General features: G+C 52.7%; 1 long non-coding RNA gene across 4 annotated transcripts in view; it reads left to right on the forward strand.

Annotated features, from left to right (window-relative positions):
- Nucleotides 1-13129, forward strand: part of LOC136793579 (uncharacterized) — a 231671-nt gene extending 218542 nt beyond the window's left edge. For 2 of the 4 annotated variants that reach the window (XR_010839059.1, XR_010839060.1), the window contains 2 exons: nucleotides 7706-7881; nucleotides 12670-13129. This is a non-coding gene — a long non-coding RNA (uncharacterized lncRNA). The remainder of the gene's footprint in view (nucleotides 1-7705; nucleotides 7882-12669) is intronic. The other 2 variants (XR_010839061.1, XR_010839058.1) reach the window with 1 other exon arrangement.
- The last annotated feature ends 12745 nt before the right edge of the window (nucleotides 13130-25874 follow it).

Here is a 25874-nt window from a genome sequence, read left to right on the forward strand (position 1 = left end):
CTTCCACGGAGGCTCTGTTGCCCGAGTAACCAGGTTTGGTAAAGGAGACCTGCTGCCGCCTTGTGGCCGTTTCTCAAAACAGCAGCTTTAAACCCAGTGCTAATGGTCACTTGATATTCAAAATCATTGCAGGCCTATAAATGACACCTGCCCTCAAAAACGATTCTTGGGTCGTCAATCGAGGAAAAAAACTCAAAAGACGTGCACATTTCAAAACGACAATTTCAAGAGGCATATTTTGTGCACATTTTGTCTTCTCTTTCTTTCTTTCTCTTGTGATAAATAAAAGGGCATGGGAAAATGCTCAACATCAGGAATTAATAAAGCCATGCAAATCCAGTCGACAGAAACGTTCACCCACCGTCGTCAGAATGATCATCAGCCACAGAGTCTACAAAGAATAAATGCTCAAGGTGTTTTAGAGAACTCTGTGCCCTCTAGCGGCTGCTGGGACGTTACCTGGTAACAGCTAGTAGTGAGAACACCGTGGAGGTGCGTTGAAAGGTAAAAATTGAGCTACCCTGTAATCGGGTAGGCCCACTGATGGGCCTATCTCCCGAGTAGACCAAAATCAAAAAGACACAGGCTGGCCATCCTGCACTGCAGCAACATGTACCATAGCCAAGACTTGGAAGAAACCCAAATGTCCATCAACAGAACAATGCACCAAGAAGAAGGGGGCCCATGTGCACAATGGAACATGAGCCACGGAAGAGCATGGAACAGTGCCGCTGGCACCACCGTAGAAGGATCTAGAGATACCCACCCAAAAGGAAGTACGAAAGAAACCGAAGTATAAATATCCTATGACATCACTTATAGTTGTTACTTCAACATTGATACCCATGAAGTCATTTCCAAGAGAAGGCCGTGCATAGATCCAGAAAACCAACTATGCTTAACCAAGTGGAAAGGTGTAAGGAATGTATGAATTTGGATATGGGGGTTTACAGACATGTACTGATACATATGAAATATATAATCACAAAATACCTAAGGAATACCAGGAGAGGTCGACTCAACACTCTGTAATAACCTACACGGGAAAGGATCCAAAGATGAATAGATCGATACATACATATAATGAACCAGATGCTGTACAGCTAGAACACACACCACGTTTTTATCCAATTGGCTGTGATACTAGATAACAATTAAATTTTAAAAAACACACAAGAAGTAAGGAGATATAAGCTCTTGGGGGTTTGCCCTGGCACACTGCACTCTCATTTGCAGCCTAGGAACACAATTTCCAGGAAGCCTCTGTTGCAGGAAAACCCAGAGTTGGAAATGGAGAAATGCTGCCGCCTTGTGGCCGTTTCCCGCAAGAGCGGCTTTAAACGCATAGCTATGGGTCACTTAACATTCACAAGGACTCAGGCCTCTAAAAGACACCTGCCCTCAAAAAAAAAAAAAAATGTCCTGAGCTCGGCAGTGGTGAAAAAAATTCAAAGCAGGCAAATGTGTCAAAGAGATAGTATGAAGAGGTAAGTTTTACCCCCTCTTTATCAAAAAAAGCAAAATGGAGAAAAGCTCAACATCAGGAATGATCAGACTCCTCTAACCTACAAAAAGCTTTCAGCTCACCCAAGTTATCTACCGTCAGCCAAAAGACTACAAACAATAAATGCTGAAGGGGTTTTAGAGAACTCTGTTCCCTCTGTCTGCGGAGGACATGTCTAGTTGTAACAGCCAATAATGAGAACAGAAAGGAGCTGCGTTTTCAATTAAAAATTGAGCCACCCTTCCATCCAGAACACCCACAGCTGAGCCTCTCACCTGAGAAGACAGGCTGCAAGAGCTGCACTCCACGAGTTTTCACAGTAGCCAAGACACCGAAGCAACCCAAATGTCCATCAACAGATGAATGGATAAGAAGAGCTGGTCCGTGGACACAGTGGACTATTAGCCATGGAAAACAAGGAAACACTGCTCTTTGAGGCGCCCGAGATGAGCCTAGAGATCATCACAGAACATGAGTGAAGTCGGAAAGCAAAAGGCATACCGTATGACATCACATATAGGCGTTATCTAACAGCTGACACAAATGAACATATTTCCACAAAGAAAGACACTCACACACTTAGAAAACAAACTAAGCTTATGTAAAATGAAAGGTGGGGGGAATGGATAAATTAAGATTAGTGTCACCATATGTGTACAAATACATATTAAATATATATATCAAACAGACCGACCATATAGCAAGGGAGGTCACCAGAACACTCTGCAATAATTTACATGGGAAGAGGATCTGTACAAGAATATATATATATATATATATATATATATATATATATAAAACGTACAAATGAACCAGATTCTGTACATCTAGGACCAACAGTATTCTAATCATTACCCCGATTTAAACAAATTAAAAGAGCGAACAAGAAGTAATGTGACATACACTTCTGGGGTTTTTTCCTGGCACATTCCATTCTAATTGACAACCTGGGAACAGGACTTCCAGAAGGCCATGCTGCCCTAGTAACCAGATGTGGGAATGTATCAATGCTGACGCCTTGTGGCCGTTTCCCACAGCAGCAGCTTTAAAGTCAGTGCTAATGGTCACGCAATATTCACACACATTGCAGGCTTGTAAATGACACCTGCCCTCCAAAACAAAATCCTGGGGTCGAAAATCGACCAAAAAAGTCGAAAGGGGGCAACCTTCCAAGAAGACAATTTCGAGAGGTTTATTGTACTCACGGTTTTTTTTTTTCTGTTTTTGTTTAACAGAATAAAAAAAGGCGTGGAAAAATGCTGAACCTTAGGAATTATTAGACACGAAAATACACGTTACAAAAACCTATCATGTCACACGACTCAGCATGGCCATCGGCAAAACTTCTGCAAACAAGAAATGCTGAAGGGGTGGTGAAGAAATGCGTACCCTCGGTTCTAAGTGGGACGTGGTAAGAGCCCCTAAGGAAAACACAGTGGAGTTGCCTGGAAAGGTCAACATTGAGCGACCGTTCAATCAAGCACAGCCACTGCTGGGTCTATCACCTGAGAGGATGAGAATCAAAAAGACACGGGCTGGCAATCCTGCAATCCAGCAATGTTTACCATAGCCAACACTTGGAAGCAATGAAAATGCCCAGCCACAGAGGAATGCAGAAAGGAGCAGTGGTCCATGGACACAATGGAAGAGTACTCCAGTGAAAAGTAGAAATTCCATTTTAAAAACAGATATAAGTAAGGAGACATCAGCTTTGGGGGGTTTCTCCAGACACATCCCACCCTCATTGATAACCGAGGAACACCACTGGCAGGAAGGTCTGTTTCACTAGTTACCAGAGTGGGAAACGCAGAAATGCTGCAGCCCTCTGGCCGTTACCTGCAACGGCAGCTTGAAAACCCGTGCTAATGGTCACTTCGTGTGCACAAGTCCTGGAGGGCTGTCAATGAAACCTGCCCTCAAAATGTCTTGAGGGAGGTAGTGGCCAAAATATTTCAAAAGGCGGCACATGGTTCAAGAAAAGAATGTGATGAGGTAAGCTACACACACAGTTTGAAGAAAAAAAGGACATCCCTGAAAGCTCAATTTCAAGGCTTTATGAGACGCATGCAAATCCAACCACAGAGGTATCGGCTCACACCAGTCAGAAGAACCATCAGCAACAAAACTACCAACCATTCATGCTGAAGGGGTTGTGGAGAAGTGCATACCCTCTAGGTTAAGTGGGACTTTGCCGCCAGCCGCGGCGGGTCCTCAAAGTGTAGCAACAACCGACGAGAGCGGGTAGGGAACTGAACGCACCAAGGTATGGGATCAGAAGGGCACAAGCAACTGACGCTTGCAAGGCAAGTTTAATAACAAAGCCTAGCCGTATATATACCCCTAAAGCAGGGAATTTGCTTCGTCACGCCTTATCGGCATCAGCTGGTTGGTTGGCTTCTCGGCTTAGTCACAGCTTATCAGCATCAGCTGGTTGGTTGGCTGCTCGGCTTCTCCCTCAAAGGCACCAATTTCCCCTCCAGGGTTGCTTTTCCTAGCTGTAGGGAACAACCAGGGACTCCCAGTAACTGAGCAGGTCCCTGGAGCGATTTGGCCAAAGACCATCTCCTTTTGTATGTTCATACCATAAAGTCCAGGATGCATACCAAGGAGAGTACAGTCGGGCCCTGAGGCTTATGAGGGTCTTAGTGGCGCCTTCCTCAGAGGGCAATGCTCGCCACAGGACTTCACCTGGTAAGAGGCACTAATGGGAACAGAATGGAGGTGCCTTTACAAGGTAAACACTGAGTTACGATATGATCCAGCAGGCCCACTCGTGGGCCTATAACCTAAGAAAGAAGACAGAAGTGGAAAGACACAGGCAGGCAAATCTGCATTGCAGGAGTATTACAATAGCCAGGACACGGAAGCAAGCAGAAAGTCCATCAACAGATGAGTGGACAAAGAAGAACAGGGACCTGTACAGATGGAATATTAGCCAAGGAACAAAAGGAAACAATGCCATCAACAGCACCATCGGTGAGGCTAGAGTTCATCACGCACCTTGCAGTAAGTCACAGAGCGAAAGATACATAGCCTACGATATCAGTTATAGGTGTTCCCTAAAAACTGATATCACTGAAGATATTTCCACAGAGAAAGGCAACCACAGATGCAATAAACAGATTTATGGTTCACCCATGGACAGGTGTGAGAATTGTGTACATTAGGAAATTGGGTTTAAGAGAGATATACAAACACAGGTGAAATACAAAATCACCAAAGGCCTACGGAATACCAAGAGAAGAGTACTCAACATTGTGTCATAAGCTACATGGGAAAAGGATCCAAAGAAGACTAGATACATGTTTATGTGTAAAAGAGCCACCTCTTTCACACCTACAACAAGCAAAACATTGTAATCAAACTTGCTGTGAGAAAAAATAAACATTGAATTAAAAAACGAACAAGTCAGTCGTGAGGCACAAACATAAGGGGCTTTTTCCTGGCACAGTCCATTCTAATTGACAACCTAGAATACGACTTCCACGGAGGCTCTGTTGCCCGAGTAACCAGGTTTGGTAAAGGAGACCTGCTGCCGCCTTGTGGCCGTTTCTCAAAACAGCAGCTTTAAACCCAGTGCTAATGGTCACTTGATATTCAAAATCATTGCAGGCCTATAAATGACACCTGCCCTCAAAAACGATTCTTGGGTCGTCAATCGAGGAAAAAAACTCAAAAGACGTGCACATTTCAAAACGACAATTTCAAGAGGCATATTTTGTGCACATTTTGTCTTCTCTTTCTTTCTTTCTCTTGTGATAAATAAAAGGGCATGGAAAAATGCTCAACATCAGGAATTAATAAAGCCATGCAAATCCAGTCGACAGAAACGTTCACCCACCGTCGTCAGAATGATCATCAGCCACAGAGTCTACAAAGAATAAATGCTCAAGGTGTTTTAGAGAACTCTGTGCCCTCTAGCGGCCGCTGGGACGTTACCTGGTAACAGCTAGTAGTGAGAACACCGTGGAGGTGCGTTGAAAGGTAAAAATTGAGCTACCCTGTAATCGGGTAGGCCCACTGATGGGCCTATCTCCCGAGTAGACCAAAATCAAAAAGACACAGGCTGGCCATCCTGCACTGCAGCAACATGTACCATAGCCAAGACTTGGAAGAAACCCAAATGTCCATCAACAGAACAATGCACCAAGAAGAAGGGGGCCCATGTGCACAATGGAACATGAGCCACGGAAGAGCATGGAACAGTGCTGCTGGCACCACCGTAGAAGGATCTAGAGATACCCACCCAAAAGGAAGTACGAAAGAAACCGAAGTATAAATATCCTATGACATCACTTATAGTTGTTACTTCAACATTGATACCCATGAAGTCATTTCCAAGAGAAGGCCGTGCATAGATCCAGAAAACCAACTATGCTTAACCAAGTGGAAAAGTGTAAGGAATGTATGAATTTGGATATGGGGGTTTACAGACATGTACTGATACATATGAAATATATAATCAAAAAATACCTAAGGAATACCAGGAGAGGTCGACTCAACACTCTGTAATAACCTACACGGGAAAGGATCCAAAGATGAATAGATCGATACATACATATAATGAACCAGATGCTGTACAGCTAGAACACACACCACGTTTTTATCCAATTGGCTGTGATACTAGATAACAATTAAATTTTAAAAAACACACAAGAAGTAAGGAGATATAAGCTCTTGGGGGTTTGCCCTGGCACACTGCACTCTCATTTGCAGCCTAGGAACACAATTTCCAGGAAGCCTCTGTTGCAGGAAAACCCAGAGTTGGAAATGGAGAAATGCTGCCGCCTTGTGGCCGTTTCCCGCAAGAGCGGCTTTAAACGCATAGCTATGGGTCACTTAACATTCACAAGGACTCAGGCCTCTAAAAGACACCTGCCCTCAAAAAAAAAAAAAAAATGTCCTCAGCTCGGCAGTGGTGAAAAAAATTCAAAGCAGGCAAATGTGTCAAAGAGATAGTATGAAGAGGTAAGTTTTACTCCCTCTTTATCAAAAAAAGCAAAATGGAGAAAAGCTCAACATCAGGAATGATCAGACTCCTCTAACCTACAAAAAGCTTTCAGCTCACCCAAGTTATCTACCGTCAGCCAAAAGACTACAAACAATAAATGCTGAAGGGGTTTTAGAGAACTCTGTTCCCTCTGTCTGCGGAGGACATGTCTAGTTGTAACAGCCAATAATGAGAACAGAAAGGAGCTGCGTTTTCAATTAAAAATTGAGCCACCCTTCCATCCAGAACACCCACAGCCGAGCCTCTCACCTGAGAAGACAGGCTGCAAGAGCTGCACTCCACGAGTTTTCACAGTAGCCAAGACACCGAAGCAACCCAAATGTCCATCAACAGATGAATGGATAAGAAGAGCTGGTCCGTGGACACAGTGGACTATTAGCCATGGAAAACAAGGAAACACTGCTCTTTGAGGCGCCCGAGATGAGCCTAGAGATCATCACAGAACATGAGTGAAGTCGGAAAGCAAAAGGCATACCGTATGACATCACATATAGGCGTTATCTAACAGCTGACACAAATGAACATATTTCCACAAAGAAAGACACTCACACACTTAGAAAACAAACTAAGCTTATGTAAAATGAAAGGTGGGGGGAATGGATAAATTAAGATTAGTGTCACCATATGTGTACAAATACATATTAAATATATATATCAAACAGACCGACCATATAGCAAGGGAGGTCACCAGAACACTCTGCAATAATTTACATGGGAAGAGGATCTGTACAAGAATATATATATATATATAAAACGTACAAATGAACCAGATTCTGTACATCTAGGACCAACAGTATTCTAATCATTACCCCGATTTAAACAAATTAAAAGAGCGAACAAGAAGTAATGTGACATACACTTCTGGGGTTTTTTCCTGGCACATTCCATTCTAATTGACAACCTGGGAACAGGACTTCCAGAAGGCTCTGCTGCCCTAGTAACCAGATGTGGGAATGTAGCAATGCTGACGCCTTGTGGCCGTTTCCCACAGCAGCAGCTTTAAAGTCAGTGCTAATGGTCACTCAATATTCACACACATTGCAGGCTTGTAAATGACACCTGCCCTCCAAAACAAAATCCTGGGGTCGAAAATCGACCAAAAAAGTCGAAAGAGGGCAACCTTCCAAGAAGACAATTTCGAGAGGTTTATTGTACTCACGGTTTTTTTTTTTCCTGTTTTTGTTTAACAGAATAAAAAAAGGCGTGGAAAAATGCTGAACCTTAGGAATTATTAGACACGAAAATACACGTTACAAAAACCTATCATGTCACACGACTCAGCATGGCCATCAGCAAAACTTCTGCAAACAAGAAATGCTGAAGGGGTGGTGAAGAAATGCGTACCCTCGGTTCTAAGTGGGACGTGGTAAGAGCCCCTAAGGAAAACACAGTGGAGTTGCCTGGAAAGGGTCAACATTGAGCGACCGTTCAATCAAGCACAGCCACTGCTGGGTCTATCACCTGAGAGGATGAGAATCAAAAAGACACGGGCTGGCAATCCTGCAATCCAGCAATGTTTACCATAGCCAACACTTGGAAGCAATGAAAATGCCCAGCCACAGAGGAATGCAGAAAGGAGCAGTGGTCCATGGACACAATGGAAGAGTACTCCAGTGAAAAGTAGAAATTCCATTTTAAAAACAGATATAAGTAAGGAGACATCAGCTTTGGGGGGTTTCTCCAGACACATCCCACCCTCATTGATAACCGAGGAACACCACTGGCAGGAAGGTCTGTTTCACTAGTTACCAGAGTGGGAAACGCAGAAATGCTGCAGCCCTCTGGCCGTTACCTGCAACGGCAGCTTGAAAACCCGTGCTAATGGTCACTTCGTGTGCACAAGTCCTGGAGGGCTGTCAATGAAACCTGCCCTCAAAATGTCTTGAGGGAGGTAGTGGCCAAAATATTTCAAAAGGCGGCACATGGTTCAAGAAAAGAATGTGATGAGGTAAGCCACACACACAGTTTGAAGAAAAAAAGGACATCCCTGAAAGCTCAATTTCAAGGCTTTATGAGACGCATGCAAATCCAACCACAGAGGTATCGGCTCACACCAGTCAGAAGAACCATCAGCAACAAAACTACCAACCATTCATGCTGAAGGGGTTGTGGAGAAGTGCATACCCTCTAGGTTAAGTGGGACTTTGCCGCCAGCCGCGGCGGGTCCTCAAAGTGTAGCAACAACCGACGAGAGCGGGTAGGGAACTGAACGCACCAAGGTATGGGATCAGAAGGGCACAAGCAACTGACGCTTGCAAGGCAAGTTTAATAACAAAGCCTAGCCGTATATATACCCCTAAAGCAGGGAATTTGCTTCGTCACGCCTTATCGGCATCAGCTGGTTGGTTGGCTTCTCGGCTTAGTCACAGCTTATCAGCATCAGCTGGTTGGTTGGCTGCTCGGCTTCTCCCTCAAAGGCACCAATTTCCCCTCCAGGGTTGCTTTTCCTAGCTTTAGGGAACAACCAGGGACTCCCAGTAACTGAGCAGGTCCCTGGAGCGATTTGGCCAAAGACCATCTCCTTTTGTATGTTCATACCATAAAGTCCAGGATGCATACCAAGGAGAGTACAGTCGGGCCCTGAGGCTTATGAGGGTCTTAGTGGCGCCTTCCTCAGAGGGCAATGCTCGCCACAGGACTTCACCTGGTAAGAGGCACTAATGGGAACAGAATGGAGGTGCCTTTACAAGGTAAACACTGAGTTACGATATGATCCAGCAGGCCCACTCGTGGGCCTATAACCTAAGAAAGAAGACAGAAGTGGAAAGACACAGGCAGGCAAATCTGCATTGCAGGAGTATTACAATAGCCAGGACACGGAAGCAAGCAGAAAGTCCATCAACAGATGAGTGGACAAAGAAGAACAGGGACCTGTACAGATGGAATATTAGCCAAGGAACAAAAGGAAACAATGCCATCAACAGCACCATCGGTGAGGCTAGAGTTCATCACGCACCTTGCAGTAAGTCACAGAGCGAAAGATACATAGCCTACGATATCAGTTATAGGTGTTCCCTAAAAACTGATATCACTGAAGATATTTCCACAGAGAAAGGCAACCACAGATGCAATAAACAGATTTATGGTTCACCCATGGACAGGTGTGAGAATTGTGTACATTAGGAAATTGGGTTTAAGAGAGATATACAAACACAGGTGAAATACAAAATCACCAAAGGCCTACGGAATACCAAGAGAAGAGTACTCAACATTGTGTCATAAGCTACATGGCAAAAGGATCCAAAGAAGACTAGATACATGTTTATGTGTAAAAGAGCCACCTCTTTCACACCTACAACAAGCAAAACATTGTAATCAAACTTGCTGTGAGAAAAAATAAACATTGAATTAAAAAACGAACAAGTCAGTCGTGAGGCACAAACATAAGGGGCTTTTTCCTGGCACAGTCCATTCTAATTGACAACCTAGAATACGACTTCCACGGAGGCTCTGTTGCCCGAGTAACCAGGTTTGGTAAAGGAGACCTGCTGCCGCCTTGTGGCCGTTTCTCAAAACAGCAGCTTTAAACCCAGTGCTAATGGTCACTTGATATTCAAAATCATTGCAGGCCTATAAATGACACCTGCCCTCAAAAACGATTCTTGGGTCGTCAATCGAGGAAAAAAACTCAAAAGACGTGCACATTTCAAAACGACAATTTCAAGAGGCATATTTTGTGCACATTTTGTCTTCTCTTTCTTTCTTTCTCTTGTGATAAATAAAAGGGCATGGGAAAATGCTCAACATCAGGAATTAATAAAGCCATGCAAATCCAGTCGACAGAAACGTTCACCCACCGTCGTCAGAATGATCATCAGCCACAGAGTCTACAAAGAATAAATGCTCAAGGTGTTTTAGAGAACTCTGTGCCCTCTAGCGGCTGCTGGGACGTTACCTGGTAACAGCTAGTAGTGAGAACACCGTGGAGGTGCGTTGAAAGGTAAAAATTGAGCTACCCTGTAATCGGGTAGGCCCACTGATGGGCCTATCTCCCGAGTAGACCAAAATCAAAAAGACACAGGCTGGCCATCCTGCACTGCAGCAACATGTACCATAGCCAAGACTTGGAAGAAACCCAAATGTCCATCAACAGAACAATGCACCAAGAAGAAGGGGGCCCATGTGCACAATGGAACATGAGCCACGGAAGAGCATGGAACAGTGCCGCTGGCACCACCGTAGAAGGATCTAGAGATACCCACCCAAAAGGAAGTACGAAAGAAACCGAAGTATAAATATCCTATGACATCACTTATAGTTGTTACTTCAACATTGATACCCATGAAGTCATTTCCAAGAGAAGGCCGTGCATAGATCCAGAAAACCAACTATGCTTAACCAAGTGGAAAGGTGTAAGGAATGTATGAATTTGGATATGGGGGTTTACAGACATGTACTGATACATATGAAATATATAATCACAAAATACCTAAGGAATACCAGGAGAGGTCGACTCAACACTCTGTAATAACCTACACGGGAAAGGATCCAAAGATGAATAGATCGATACATACATATAATGAACCAGATGCTGTACAGCTAGAACACACACCACGTTTTTATCCAATTGGCTGTGATACTAGATAACAATTAAATTTTAAAAAACACACAAGAAGTAAGGAGATATAAGCTCTTGGGGGTTTGCCCTGGCACACTGCACTCTCATTTGCAGCCTAGGAACACAATTTCCAGGAAGCCTCTGTTGCAGGAAAACCCAGAGTTGGAAATGGAGAAATGCTGCCGCCTTGTGGCCGTTTCCCGCAAGAGCGGCTTTAAACGCATAGCTATGGGTCACTTAACATTCACAAGGACTCAGGCCTCTAAAAGACACCTGCCCTCAAAAAAAAAAAAAAATGTCCTGAGCTCGGCAGTGGTGAAAAAAATTCAAAGCAGGCAAATGTGTCAAAGAGATAGTATGAAGAGGTAAGTTTTACCCCCTCTTTATCAAAAAAAGCAAAATGGAGAAAAGCTCAACATCAGGAATGATCAGACTCCTCTAACCTACAAAAAGCTTTCAGCTCACCCAAGTTATCTACCGTCAGCCAAAAGACTACAAACAATAAATGCTGAAGGGGTTTTAGAGAACTCTGTTCCCTCTGTCTGCGGAGGACATGTCTAGTTGTAACAGCCAATAATGAGAACAGAAAGGAGCTGCGTTTTCAATTAAAAATTGAGCCACCCTTCCATCCAGAACACCCACAGCTGAGCCTCTCACCTGAGAAGACAGGCTGCAAGAGCTGCACTCCACGAGTTTTCACAGTAGCCAAGACACCGAAGCAACCCAAATGTCCATCAACAGATGAATGGATAAGAAGAGCTGGTCCGTGGACACAGTGGACTATTAGTCATGGAAAACAAGGAAACACTGCTCTTTGAGGCGCCCGAGATGAGCCTAGAGATCATCACAGAACATGAGTGAAGTCGGAAAGCAAAAGGCATACCGTATGACATCACATATAGGCGTTATCTAACAGCTGACACAAATGAACATATTTCCACAAAGAAAGACACTCACACACTTAGAAAACAAACTAAGCTTATGTAAAATGAAAGGTGGGGGGAATGGATAAATTAAGATTAGTGTCACCATATGTGTACAAATACATATTAAATATATATATCAAACAGACCGACCATATAGCAAGGGAGGTCACCAGAACACTCTGCAATAATTTACATGGGAAGAGGATCTGTACAAGAATATATATATATATATAAAACGTACAAATGAACCAGATTCTGTACATCTAGGACCAACAGTATTCTAATCATTACCCCGATTTAAACAAATTAAAAGAGCGAACAAGAAGTAATGTGACATACACTTCTTGGGTTTTTTCCTGGCACATTCCATTCTAATTGACAACCTGGGAACAGGACTTCCAGAAGGCTCTGCTGCCCTAGTAACCAGATGTGGGAATGTAGCAATGCTGACGCCTTGTGGCCGTTTCCCACAGCAGCAGCTTTAAAGTCAGTGCTAATGGTCACTCAATATTCACACACATTGCAGGCTTGTAAATGACACCTGCCCTCCAAAACAAAATCCTGGGGTCGAAAATCGACCAAAAAAGTCGAAAGAGGGCAACCTTCCAAGAAGACAATTTCGAGAGGTTTATTGTACTCACGGGTTTTTTTTTCTGTTTTTGTTTAACAGAATAAAAAAAGGCGTGGAAAAATGCTGAACCTTAGGAATTATTAGACACGAAAATACACGTTACAAAAACCTATCATGTCACACGACTCAGCATGGCCATCAGCAAAACTTCTGCAAACAAGAAATGCTGAAGGGGTGGTGAAGAAATGCGTACCCTCGGTTCTAAGTGGGACGTGGTAAGAGCCCCTAAGGAAAACACAGTGGAGTTGCCTGGAAAGGGTCAACATTGAGCGACCGTTCAATCAAGCACAGCCACTGCTGGGTCTATCACCTGAGAGGATGAGAATCAAAAAGACACGGGCTGGCAATCCTGCAATCCAGCAATGTTTACCATAGCCAACACTTGGAAGCAATGAAAATGCCCAGCCACAGAGGAATGCAGAAAGGAGCAGTGGTCCATGGACACAATGGAAGAGTACTCCAGTGAAAAGTAGAAATTCCATTTTAGAAACAGATATAAGTAAGGAGACATCAGCTTTGGGGGGTTTCCCCAGACACATCCCACCCTCATTGATAACCGAGGAACACCACTGGCAGGAAGGTCTGTTTCACTAGTTACCAGAGTGGGAAACGCAGAAATGCCGCAGCCCTCTGGCCGTTACCTGCAACGGCAGCTTGAAAACCCGTGCTAATGGTCACTTCGTGTGCACAAGTCCTGGAGGGCTGTCAATGAAACCTGCCCTCAAAATGTCTTGAGGGAGGTAGTGGCCAAAATATTTCAAAAGGCATCACATGGTTCAAGAAAAGAATGTGATGAGGTAAGCTACACACACAGTTTGAAGAAAAAAAGGACATCCCTGAAAGCTCAATTTCAAGGCTTTATGAGACGCATGCAAATCCAACCACAGAGGTATCGGCTCACACCAGTCAGAAGAACCATCAGCAACAAAACTACCAACCATTCATGCTGAAGGGGTTGTGGAGAAGTGCATACCCTCTAGGTTAAGTGGGACTTTGCCGCCAGCCGCGGCGGGTCCTCAAAGTGTAGCAACAACCGACGAGAGCGGGTAGGGAACTGAACGCACCAAGGTATGGGATCAGAAGGGCACAAGCAACTGACGCTTGCAAGGCAAGTTTAATAACAAAGCATAGCCGTATATATACCCCTAAAGCAGGGAATTTGCTTCGTCACGCCTTATCGGCATCAGCTGGTTGGTTGGCTGCTCGGCTTCTCCCTCAAAGGCACCAATTTCCCCTCCAGGGTTGCTTTTCCTAGCTTTAGGGAACAACCAGGAACTCCCAGTAACTGAGCAGGTCCCTGGAGCGATTTGGCCAAAGACCATCTCCTTTTGTATGTTCATACCATAAAGTCCAGGATGCATACCAAGGAGAGTACAGTCGGGCCCTGAGGCTTATGAGGGTCTGAGTGGCGCCTTCCTCAGAGGGCAATGCTCGCCACAGGACTTCACCTGGTAAGAGGCACTAATGGGAACAGAATGGAGGTGCCTTTACAAGGTAAACACTGAGTTACGATATGATCCAGCAGGCCCACTCGTGGGCCTATAACCTAAGAAAGAAGACAGAAGTGGAAAGACACAGGCAGGCAAATCTGCATTGCAGGAGTATTACAATAGCCAGGACAGGGAAGCAAGCAGAAAGTCCATCAACAGATGAGTGGACAAAGAAGAACAGGGACCTGTACAGATGGAATATTAGCCAAGGAACAAAAGGAAACAATGCCATCAACAGCACCATCGGTGAGGCTAGAGTTCATCACGCACCTTGCAGTAAGTCACAGAGCGAAAGATACATAGCCTACGATATCAGTTATAGGTGTTCCTTAAAAATTGATATCACTGAAGATATTTCCACAGAGAAAGGCAATCACAGATGCAATAAACAGATTTATGGTTCACCCATGGACAGGTGTGAGAATTGTGTACATTAGGAAATTGGGTTTAAGAGAGATATACAAACACAGGTGAAATACAAAATCACCAAAGGCCTACGGAATACCAAGAGAAGAGTACTCAACATTGTGTCATAAGCTACATGGGAAAAGGATCCAAAGAAGACTAGATACATGTTTATGTGGAAAAGAGCCACCTCTTTCACACCTACAACAAGCAAAACATTGTAATCAAACTTGCTGTGAGAAAAAATAAACATTGAATTAAAAAACGAACAAGTCAGTCGTGAGGCACAAACATAAGGGGCTTTTTCCTGGCACAGTCCATTCTAATTGACAACCTAGAATACGACTTCCACGGAGGCTCTGTTGCCCGAGTAACCAGGTTTGGTAAAGGAGACCTGCTGCCGCCTTGTGGCCGTTTCTCAAAACAGCAGCTTTAAACCCAGTGCTAATGGTCACTTGATATTCAAAATCATTGCAGGCCTATAAATGACACCTGCCCTCAAAAACGATTCTTGGGTCGTCAATCGAGGAAAAAAACCTCAAAAGACGTGCACATTTCAAAACGACAATTTCAAGAGGCATATTTTGTGCACATTTTGTCTTCTCTTTCTTTCTTTCTCTTGTGCTAAGTAAAAGAGCATGGAAAAATGCTCAACATCAGGAATTAATAAAGCCATGCAAATCCAGTCAACAGAAACGACTCACTGGGGGCCGAACCCAAACCCTAACTCCAGCCGTGACACTGACGCTTAGGCCTCGCCCGCAGCCTGAACCCTGAGGCTCACCGTAACGGCACGCCGCGCCCTACGACGCACACGCCCCCTAACACGCATCCGCACCCCGATCTCGACCCTCAGCCTCACCGGGGTCCTAACCCTAACTCTATCTCCAGCCCTGACCCTGACCCTTAGGCCTCCCCCGCAGCATGAAGCCTGAGGCCTAGCCTAACCGCATACCGCGCCCCACGACACACACGCCCCCTAACTCGCATCTGCACCCCGATCTCGACCCTCAGCCTCACCGGGGTCCTAACCCTAACTCTATCTCCAGCCCTGACCCTGACCCTTAGGCCTCCCCCGCAGCATGAAGCCTGAGGCCTAGCCTAACCGCATACCGCGCCCCACGACACACACGCCCCCTAACTCGCATCTGCACCCCGATCTCGACCCTCAGCCTCACCGGGGTCCTAACCCTAACTCTATGTCCAGCCCTGACCCTGACCCCTAGGCCTCCCCTGCAGCCGGAACCCTGAGGCCTAGCCTAACGGCACGCCATGCCCTAGGACGCACACGCCCCCTAACACGCATCCGCACCCCGATCTCGACCCTCAGCCTCAACGGGGGCCTAACACTAACCCTAGCTCCAGCCCTGACCCTACCCCTAGGCCTCCCCTGCAGCCGGAAGCCTGAGGCCTAGCCTAAAGGCACACCGCGCCTGACGGCGCACATGCCCCCTAACACGCATCCGCACCCCAATCGCGACCCTCAGCCTCACCGGTGGCCTAACCCTAACCCTAGTTCCAGCCCTGACCCTGTCCCCGAGGCCTCCACCGCAGCCTGAAGCCTAGCGTAACGGCATGCCGCACCCTACGACGCACACGCCCCCTAACACGGATCCGCACCCCGATCTCGACCTTCAGCCTCACTGGGGGCCTAACCCTAACCCTAGCTCCAGGCCTGACCCTGACACCTAGGCCTACCCCGGAGCCGGAAGACTGAGGCGTAGCGTAACGGCACGCCGCGCCCTACGACGCACACGCCCCATAAAACGCATCCACACGCCGATCTCGACCCTCAGCCTCACCGGGGGCCTAACCCTAACCCTAGCTCCAGCCCTGACCCTGACCCCTAGGCCTCCCCCGCCGCCTGAAGCCTGAGGCCTAGCGTAACGGCACGCCGCGCCCTACGACGCACACGCCACCGAAAACGCATCTGCACGCCGATCTCGAACCTCAGCCTCACCGGGGGCCTAACCCTAACCCTAGCTCCAGCCCTGACCCTGACCCCAAGTTTTCCACCGCAGCCGAAAGCCTGAGGCCTAGCCTAACGGCATGCCGCGCCCTACGACGCACACGACCCCTAACAGGCATCCGCATCGCGATCTCGACCCTCAGCCTCACCAGGGGCTTAACCCTAACCCTAGATCCAGCCCTGACCCTGACCTCTAGGCCTCCCCCACAGCCTGAAGCCTGAGGCCTACCCTAACGGCACGCCGCGCCCTACAACGCACACGCCCCCTAACATGCATTCGCACACCGATCTCGACCCTCAGCCTCACCGGGGGCCTAACCCTAACCCTAGCTCCAGCCCTGACCCTGACACCTAGGCCTCCCCGGCAGCCTGAAGCCTGAGGCCTAGTCTAACGGCACGCCGCGCCCTACGACGCACACGGCCCCTAACATGCATCCGCACGCCGATCTCGACCCTCAGCCTCACCGGGGGCCGAAACCTAACCCTAGCTCCAGCCCTGACCCTGACCACTAGGCCTCTCCCGCAGCCTGAGGCCTGAGGCCTAGCCTAATGGCACAAAGCGCCATACGACGCACACGCCCTCTAACATGCACCCGCACCCCGATCTCCACCCTCAGCCTCACCGGGGGCCTAACCCAAAACCTAGCTACAGCCCTGACCCTGACACCTAGGCCTACCCCGCAGCCGGAAGACTGAGGCCTAGCCTAACGGCACACCACGCCCTACGACCCACACGCGCCCTAACAGGCATCCGCACCCCGATCTCGACCCTCAGCCTCACCGGGGCCCTAACCCTAACCCCAGCTCCAGGCCTGGCGCTGACCCCTAGGCCTGCCCCGCACCCTGAAGCCTGAGGCCTAGCCTAATGGCACGCCGCTCCGTACGACGCACGCGCCCCCTAACTCGCATCCGCACCCCGATCTCGACCCTCAGCCTCTCCGGGGGCCTAACCCTATCCCTAGCTCCAGCCCTGACACTGAGCCCTAGGCCTACAATGCAGCCTGAACCTGGAGGCCTAGCCTAACGGCACGCCGCGCCCTACGACGCACACGCACCCTAACACGAATCCGCACCCCGATCTCGACCCTCAGCCTCACCAGGGGCCTTACCCTAACCCTAGCTCCAGCCCTGACCCTGACCACTTGCCCTCCCCAGCAGCCTAAAGCCTGAGGCCTAGCCTAACGGCACGCCACGCCCTACGACCCACACGCGCCCTAACACGCATCCGCACCCCGATCTCGAGCCTCAGCCTCACCGGGCGCCTAACCCTAACCCTAGCTCCAGTCCTGACCCTGAGCCCTAGGCCTCCCCCGCAGCCTGAAGCCTCAGGCCTAGCCTAACGGCACGCCGTGCCCTACGAGGCACACGCCCCCTACCATGCATCCGCACCCCGATCTCGACTCTCAGCCTCACCGGGGCCCTAACCCTAACCCTAGCTCCAGCCCTGACCCTGACCCCTAGGCCTCCACCGCAGCCTGAAGCCTGAGGCCTAGCCTAACGACACGCCGTGACCTACGACGCCCACGCCCCCTAACACGCATCCTCACCCCGATCTCGACCCTCAGCCTCACCGGGGGCCTAAACCTAACCCTAGCTCCAGCCCTGACCCTGACCCCTAGGCCTCCCCCGCAGCCTGAGGCCTGAGGCCTTGCCTAAAGGCACACCGCGCACTACGACGCACACGCCCCCTAACACGCATCCGCACCCCGATCTCGACCCTCAGCCTCACCGGGGGCCTAACCCTGACCCCAGCTTCAGCCCTGACCCTGACCACTAGGCCTCCCCCGCAGCCTGAAGCCTGAGGCCTACCCTAACGGCACGCGGCGCCCTACGAGGCACACGCCCCCTAACATGCATCCGCACCCTGATCTCGACCCTCAGCCTCACCGGGCGCCTAACCCTAAACCTAGCTACAGCCCTGACCCTAACCCCTAGGCCTACCCCGCAGCCTGAAGCCTCAGGCCTAGCCTATCGGCACGCCGTGCCCTACGTCGCACACGCCCCCTAACATGCATCCGCACCCCTATAACGACCCTCAGCCTCACCGGGGGCCTAACGCTAACCCTAGCTACAGCCCTGACCCTGACACCTAGGCCTACCCCGCAGCCGGAAGACTGAGGCCTAGCCTAACGGCACGCCACGCCCTACGACACACACGCCCCCTAACTCGAATCCGCACCACGATCTCAACCCTCAGCCTCACCGGGGGCCTAACCCTAACCCTAGCTCCAGCCCTCACCCTGAGCCCTAGGACTCCCCCGCAGCCTGAAGCCTGAGGCCTACACTAACGGCACGCCGTGCCCTACGACGCACACGGCGCCAAACACGCATCCGCACCCCGATCTCGACCCTCAGCCTCACCGGGGGCCTAACCCTAACCCTAGCTCCAGCCCTGACCCTGAGACCTAGGCCTACAATGCAGCCTGAACCCTGAGGCCTAGCCTAAGGGCACGCCGCGCCCTACGACGCACACGCCCCCTAACACGCATCCGCACCTCGATCTCGACACTCAGCATCACCGGCGGCCTAACCCTAACCCTAGCTCCATCCCTGACCCTGACACCTAGGCCTCCCACACAGCCAGAAGCCTGAGGCCTACCCTAAGGCACGCCGCGCCCTATGAGGCACATGTCCCCTAAAACGCATCCGCACACCGATCTCGACCCTCAGCCTCACCGGGCGCCTAACCCTAACCCTAGCTCTAGCCCTGACCCTGACCCCTAGGCCTCCCCCGCAGCCTGAAGCCGGAGGCCTAGCCTAACGGCAGGCCGCGCCCTACGACCCACACGCCCCCTAACACGCATCCGCACACCGATCTCGACCCTCAGCCTCACCGTGGGCCTAACTCAGACCCCGGCTTCAGCCCTGACCCTGACCCCTTGCCCTCCCCAGCAGCCTGAAGCCTGAGGCCTACCTTGGCGGCACGCCGCGGCCTACGATGCACACGGCCCCAAACACGCATCCGAACACCGATCTCGACCCTCAGCCTCACCGGGGGCCTAACCCTAACCCTAGATCCAGCCCTGACCCTCACCCCTAGGCCTCCCCCGCAGCCTGAAGCCTGAGGCCTCACCTAAGGGCACGCCGAGCCCTATGACGCACATGTCCCCTAAAACGCATCCGCACCCCAATGTCGACCCTCAGCCTCACCGGGGGCCTAACCCTAACCCTAGCTCCAGCCCTGACCCTGACCCCTAGGACTCCCCCGCAGCCTGAAGCCTGAGGCCTAGCCTAACGGCACGCCATGCCCTACGACGCACATGCCCCCTAACATGCATCCGCACCCCGATCTCGACCCACAGCCTCACCGGGGGCCTAACCCTTACCCAAGCTCCAACCCTGACCCTGACCCCTCGGCTTCCCCCGCAGCCGGAAGCCTGAGGCCTAGCCTAACGGCACGCCGCGCCGTACGATGCACACGCCCCAAAACTCGCATCCGCACCCCAATCTCGACCCATAGCCTCACCGTGGGCCTAACCCTAACCCCAGCTTCAGCCCTGACCCTGACCACTAGGCATCCCCCGCAGCCTGAAGACTGAGGCCTACCCTAACGGAACGCTGCGCCCTACGAGGTACACGCCCCCTAACATGCATCCGCACACCGATCTCCACCCTCAGCCTCAACGGGGGTCTAACTCTAACCCTAGCTCTAGCCCTGACCCTAACCCCTAGACCGCCACCGCAGCCTGAAGCCTGAGGCCTAGCCTAACGGCACGCCATAACCTACGACGCACACGCCCCCTAACACGCATCCGCACCCCGATCTCGACCCTCAGACTCACCGGGGGCTTAACCCTAACCCGAGCGCCAGCCCACACCCTGAGCCCTAGGACTCCCCCGCAGCCTGAAGCCTGAGGCCTACCCTAACAGCACGCCGCGCCCTACGAAGTACACACCCTCTAACATGCATCCGCACCCCGATCTCAACCCTCAGCCTCACAGGGGGCCTAACCCTAACCCTAGCTCCAGCCCTGAACGTGACACCTAGGCCTCACCCGCAGCCTGAAGCCTGAGGCCTAGCCTAACGCCACGCCGTGCCCTACGACGCACACGCCCCGTAACACGCATCCGCACCCCGATCTCGACCCTCAGCCTCACCGGGGTACTAACCCTGACCCTAGCTCCAGCCCTGACCGTGACCAATAGGCCTCCCCCACAGCCTGAAGCCTGAGGCCTAGCCTAATGGCACGCCACGCCCTACGAGGCACACGCGTGCTAACACGCATCCGCACCCCGATCTCGACCCTCAGCCTCACTGGGGTCCTAACCCTAACCCTAGCTCCAGCCCGGACCCTGACCTCTAGGCCTCCCCCGCAGCCTGAAGCCTGAGGCCTAGTCTAACGGCACGCCGCGCACTACGACGCACACGCCCCCTAACACGCATCCGCACCCCGATCTCGACCCTCACCCTCACCGGCGGCCTAACACTGACCCTAGCTCCAGCCCTGACCCTGACCACTAGGCCTCCACCGCAGCCTGAAGCCTGATGCCTACCCTAACGGCACGCCGAACCCTACGACGCACACGCCCCCTAACACGCATCCGCACCTCGATCTCGAACCTCAGCCTCACCAGGGGCGTAACCCTAACCCTAGCTCCATCCCTGACCCTGACATCTAGGCCTCCCCCACAGCCAGAAGCCTGAGGCGTAGCCTAACGGCACGCCGTGCCCTACGTCGGACACGCCCCCTATAACGCATCCGCACCCCGATAACGACCCTCAGTCTCACCGGGGGACTAACGCTAACCCTAGCTACAGCCCTGACCCTGACACCTAGGCCTACCCCGCAGCCGGAAGACTGAGGCCTAGCCTAACGGCACGCCACGCCCTACGACGCACACGCCCCCTAACACGCATCCGCACCCCGATCTCGACCCTCAGCCTCACCGGGGGCCTAACCCTAACCCTAGATCCAGCCCTGACCCTGAGCCCTAGGACTCCCCCGCAGCCTGAAGCCTGAGGCCTACCCTAACGCCACACTGCACCCTACGACGCACACGGCCCCTAACACGCATCCGCACCCCGATCTCTACCCTCTGCCTCACCGGGGGCCTAACCCTAACGCTAGCTCCAGCCCTGACCCTGACGCCTACGCCTCCCCCGCAGCCTGAGGCCTGAGGCCTACCCTAATGGCACACCGCGCCCTACGATGCACATGACCCCTAACACGCATCCGCACCCCGATTTCGACCCTCAGCCTCACCGGGGGCCTAACCCTAACCCTAGCTACAGCCCTGACCCTGACACCTAGGCCTACCCCGCAGCCGGAAGACTGAGGATTAGCCTAACGGCAAGCCACGCCCTACGACCCACATGTGCCCTAACACGCATCCGCACCCCGAACTTGACCCTCAGCCTCACCTGGGGCCTAACACTAACCCTAGCTCCAGTCCTGGCGCTGACCCCAAGGCCTCGCCTGCAGCCTGAAGCCTGAGGCCTACCCTAACGGCACGCCGCGCCCTACGAGGCACACGCCCCCTAACATGTATCCGCACCCCGATCTCGACCCTCAGCCTCACCGGGGGCCTAACCCTAACCCTAGCTACAGCCCTGACCCTGACACCTAGGCCTACCCCGCAGCCGGAAGACTGAGGCCTTGCCTAACGGCACGCCACGCCCTACGACCCACACGTGCCGTAGCACGCATCCGCACCCCGATCTCGACCCTCAGCCTCACCGGGGGCCTAACCCTAACCCTAGCTCTAGGCCTTGCGCTGACCCGTAGGCCTGCCCCGCAGCCTGAAGCCTGAGGCCTAGCGCACACGCCCCCTAACTCGCATCCGCAAACCGAATACGACCCTCAGCCTCACCGGGGGACTAAACCTAACCCCAGCTTCAGTCCTGACCCTAAATCCTAGGCCTCCACCGCAGCCTGAAGCCTGACGCCTAGTCTAACGGCACGCCGCGCCCTACGACCCACACGCCCCCGAACACGCATCCGCACCCCGATCTCGACCCTCACCCTCACCGGGGGCCTAACACTGACCCTAGCTCCAGCCGTGAACCTGACCCCTAGGCCTCCCCCGCAGCCTGAAGCCTGAGGTCTAGCCTAACGGCACGCTGCGCCCTACGACGCACACGGCCCCTAACACGCATCCGCACCCCGATCTCTACCCTCTGCCTCACCGGGGGCCTAAACGTAACCCTAGCTCCAGCCTTGACCCTGACTCCTACGCCTCCACTGCAGCCTGAGGCCTGAGGCCTACCCTAATGGCACACCGCGCCCTACGATGCACACGCCCCCTAACACGCATCCGCACCCCGATCTAGACCCTCAGCCTCACCGGGGGCCTAACCCTAACCCTAGCTACAGCCCTGACCCTGACACCTAGTCCTACCCCGCAGCAGGAAGACTGAAGCCTTGCCTAACGGCACGCCACGCCCTACGACCCACACGCACCCTAACACGCATCCGCACCCCGATCTCGACTCTCAGCCTCACCGGGCCCTAACCCTAACCCTAGCTCCAGGCCTGGCGCTGACCCCTAGGCCTGCCCCGCAGCCGGAAGCCTGAGGCCTAGCCTAACGGCACGCCGCGCCGTACGACGCACACGCCCCCTAACTCGCATCTGCACCCCGATATCGAACCTCAGCCTCACCGGGGGCCTAACCCTATCCCTAGCTCCAGCCCTGACCCTGACCCCTAGGCCTCCACCGCAGCCTGAAGCCTGAGGCCTAGCCTAACGACACGCCGAAACCTACGACGCCCACACCCCCTAACACGCATCCTCACCCCGATCTCGACCCTCAGCCTCACCGGGGGCCTAAACCTAACCCTAGCTCTAGCCCTGACCCTGATCTCTAGGCCTCCTCCGCAGCCTGAGGCCTGAGGCCTTGCCTAAAGGCACGCCGTGCCCTACGTCGCACACGCCCCCTAACACGAATCCGCACCCCGGTAACGACCCTCAGCCTCACCGGGGGCCTAACGCTAACCCTAGCTACAGCCCTGATCCTGACACCTAGGCCTACCCCGCAGCCGGAAGACTGAGGCCTAGCCTAACGGCACGCCAAGCCCTACGACGCACACGCCCCCAAACACGAATCCGCACCCCGATCTCGACCCTCTGCCTCACCGGTGCCTAACCCTAACCCTAGCTCCTGCCCTGACCCTAACGCCTAGGCCTCCACCGCAGCCTGAAGCCTGAGGCCTAGCGTGAAGGCACGCTGTAACCTACGACGCACACACCCCCTAACAAGCATCCGCACCCCGATCTCGACCCTCAGCCTCACCGGTGCCTAACCCTAACCCTAGCTCCAGCCCTGACTCTGACCCCTTGCCCTCCCCAGCAGACTGAAGCCTGAGGCCTAGCCTAACGGCACGCCACGACCAAAGACCCACACGCGCCCTAACACGCATCCGCACCCGGATCTCGACCCTCAGCCTCACCGGGGGCCTAACTCTAACCCTAGCTCTAGGCCTGGCGCTGACCCCTAGCCCTGCCCCGCAGCCTGAAGCCTGAGGCCTAGCCTAACGGCACGCCGCGCCGTACGACGCACACGCCCCCTAACTCGCATCCGCACCCCGATCTTGACCCTCAGCCTCACCAGGGGCCTAACCCTAACCTAGCTCCAGCCCTGACCCGGAGCACTAGGCCTACAATGCAGCCTGAACCCTGAGGCCTAGCCTAACAGCACGCCGCGCCCTACGACTCATATGTCCCCTAACAAGAATCCGCACCCCGATCTCGACCCTCAGCCTCACCTGGGGCCTAACCATAACCCTACCGCCAGCCCTGACCCTGAACACTTGCCCTCCCCAGCAGCCTGAAGCCTGACGCCTAGTCTAACGGCACGCCGCGCCCTACGACCCACACGCCCCCGAACACGCATCCGCACCCCGATCTCGACCCTCACCCTCACCGGGGGCCTAACACTGACCCTAGCTCCAGCCGTGAACCTGACCCCTAGGCCTCCCCCGCAGCCTGAAGCCTGAGGTCTAGCCTAACGGCACGCTGCGCCCTACGACGCACACGGCCCCTAACACGCATCCGCACCCCGATCTCTACCCTCTGCCTCACCGGGGGCCTAAACGTAACCCTAGCTCCAGCCTTGACCCTGACTCCTACGCCTCCACTGCAGCCTGAGGCCTGAGGCCTACCCTAATGGCACACCGCGCCCTACGATGCACACGCCCCCTAACACGCATCCGCACCCCGATCTAGACCCTCAGCCTCACCGGGGGCCTAACGCTAACCCTAGCTACAGCCCTGATCCTGACACCTAGTCCTACCCCGCAGCCGGAAGACTGAGGCCTAGCCTAACGGCACGCCAAGCCCTACGACGCACACGCCCCCAAACACGAATCCGCACCCCGATCTCGACCCTCTGCCTCACCGGTGCCTAACCCTAACCCTAGCTCCTGCCCTGACCCTAACGCCTAGGCCTCCACCGCAGCCTGAAGCCTGAGGCCTAGCGTGAAGGCACGCTGTAACCTACGACGCACACACTCCCTAACAAGCATCCGCACCCCGATCTCGACCCTCAGCCTCACCGGTGCCTAACCCTAACCCTAGCTCCAGCCCTGACCCTGACCCCTTGCCCTCCCCAGCAGACTGAAGCCTGAGGCCTAGCCTAACGGCACGCCACGACCAAAGACCCACACGCGCCCTAACACGCATCCGCACCCGGATCTCGACCCTCAGCCTCACCGGGGGCCTAACTCTAACCCTAGCTCTAGGCCTGGCGCTGACCCCTAGCCCAGCCCCGCAGCCTGAAGCCTGAGGCCTAGCCTAACGGCACGCCGCGCCGTACGACGCACACGCCCCCTAACTCGCATCCGCACCCCGATCTTGACCCTCAGCCTCACCAGGGGCCTAACCCTAACCTAGCTCCAGCCCTGACCCGGAGCACTAGGCCTACAATGCAGCCTGAACCCTGAGGCCTAGCCTAACAGCACGCCGCGCCCTACGACTCATATGCCCCCTAACAAGAATCCGCACCCCGATCTCGACCCTCAGCCTCACCTGGGGCCTAACCATAACCCTACCGCCAGCCCTGACCCTGAACACTTGCCCTCCCCAGCAGCCAGAAGCCTGAGGCCTAGCCTAACGGCACGCCACGCCCTACGACCCACACGCAACCTAACACGCATCCGCACCCCGATCTAGAAACTCAGCCTCACCGGGGGCCTAACCCTATCCCCAGCTACAGCCCTGACCCTGACCACTAGGCCTCCCCCGCAGCCTGAAGCCTGAGGCCTACCCTAACGGCACGCCGCGCCCTACGAGGCACACGCCCCCAAACATGCATCCGCACCCCTATCTCGACCCTCAGCCTCACCGGGGGCCTAAACCTAACCCCAGCTGCAGCCCTGACCCTAACACCTAGGCCTCCACCGCAGCCTGAAGCCTTAGGCCTAGCCTAACGGCACGCCGTAACC

The sequence above is a fragment of the Kogia breviceps genome, chromosome 2, assembly GCF_026419965.1.
Source record: "Kogia breviceps isolate mKogBre1 chromosome 2, mKogBre1 haplotype 1, whole genome shotgun sequence".
In the NCBI taxonomy this organism is placed as follows: Eukaryota; Metazoa; Chordata; class Mammalia; order Artiodactyla; family Physeteridae; genus Kogia; species Kogia breviceps.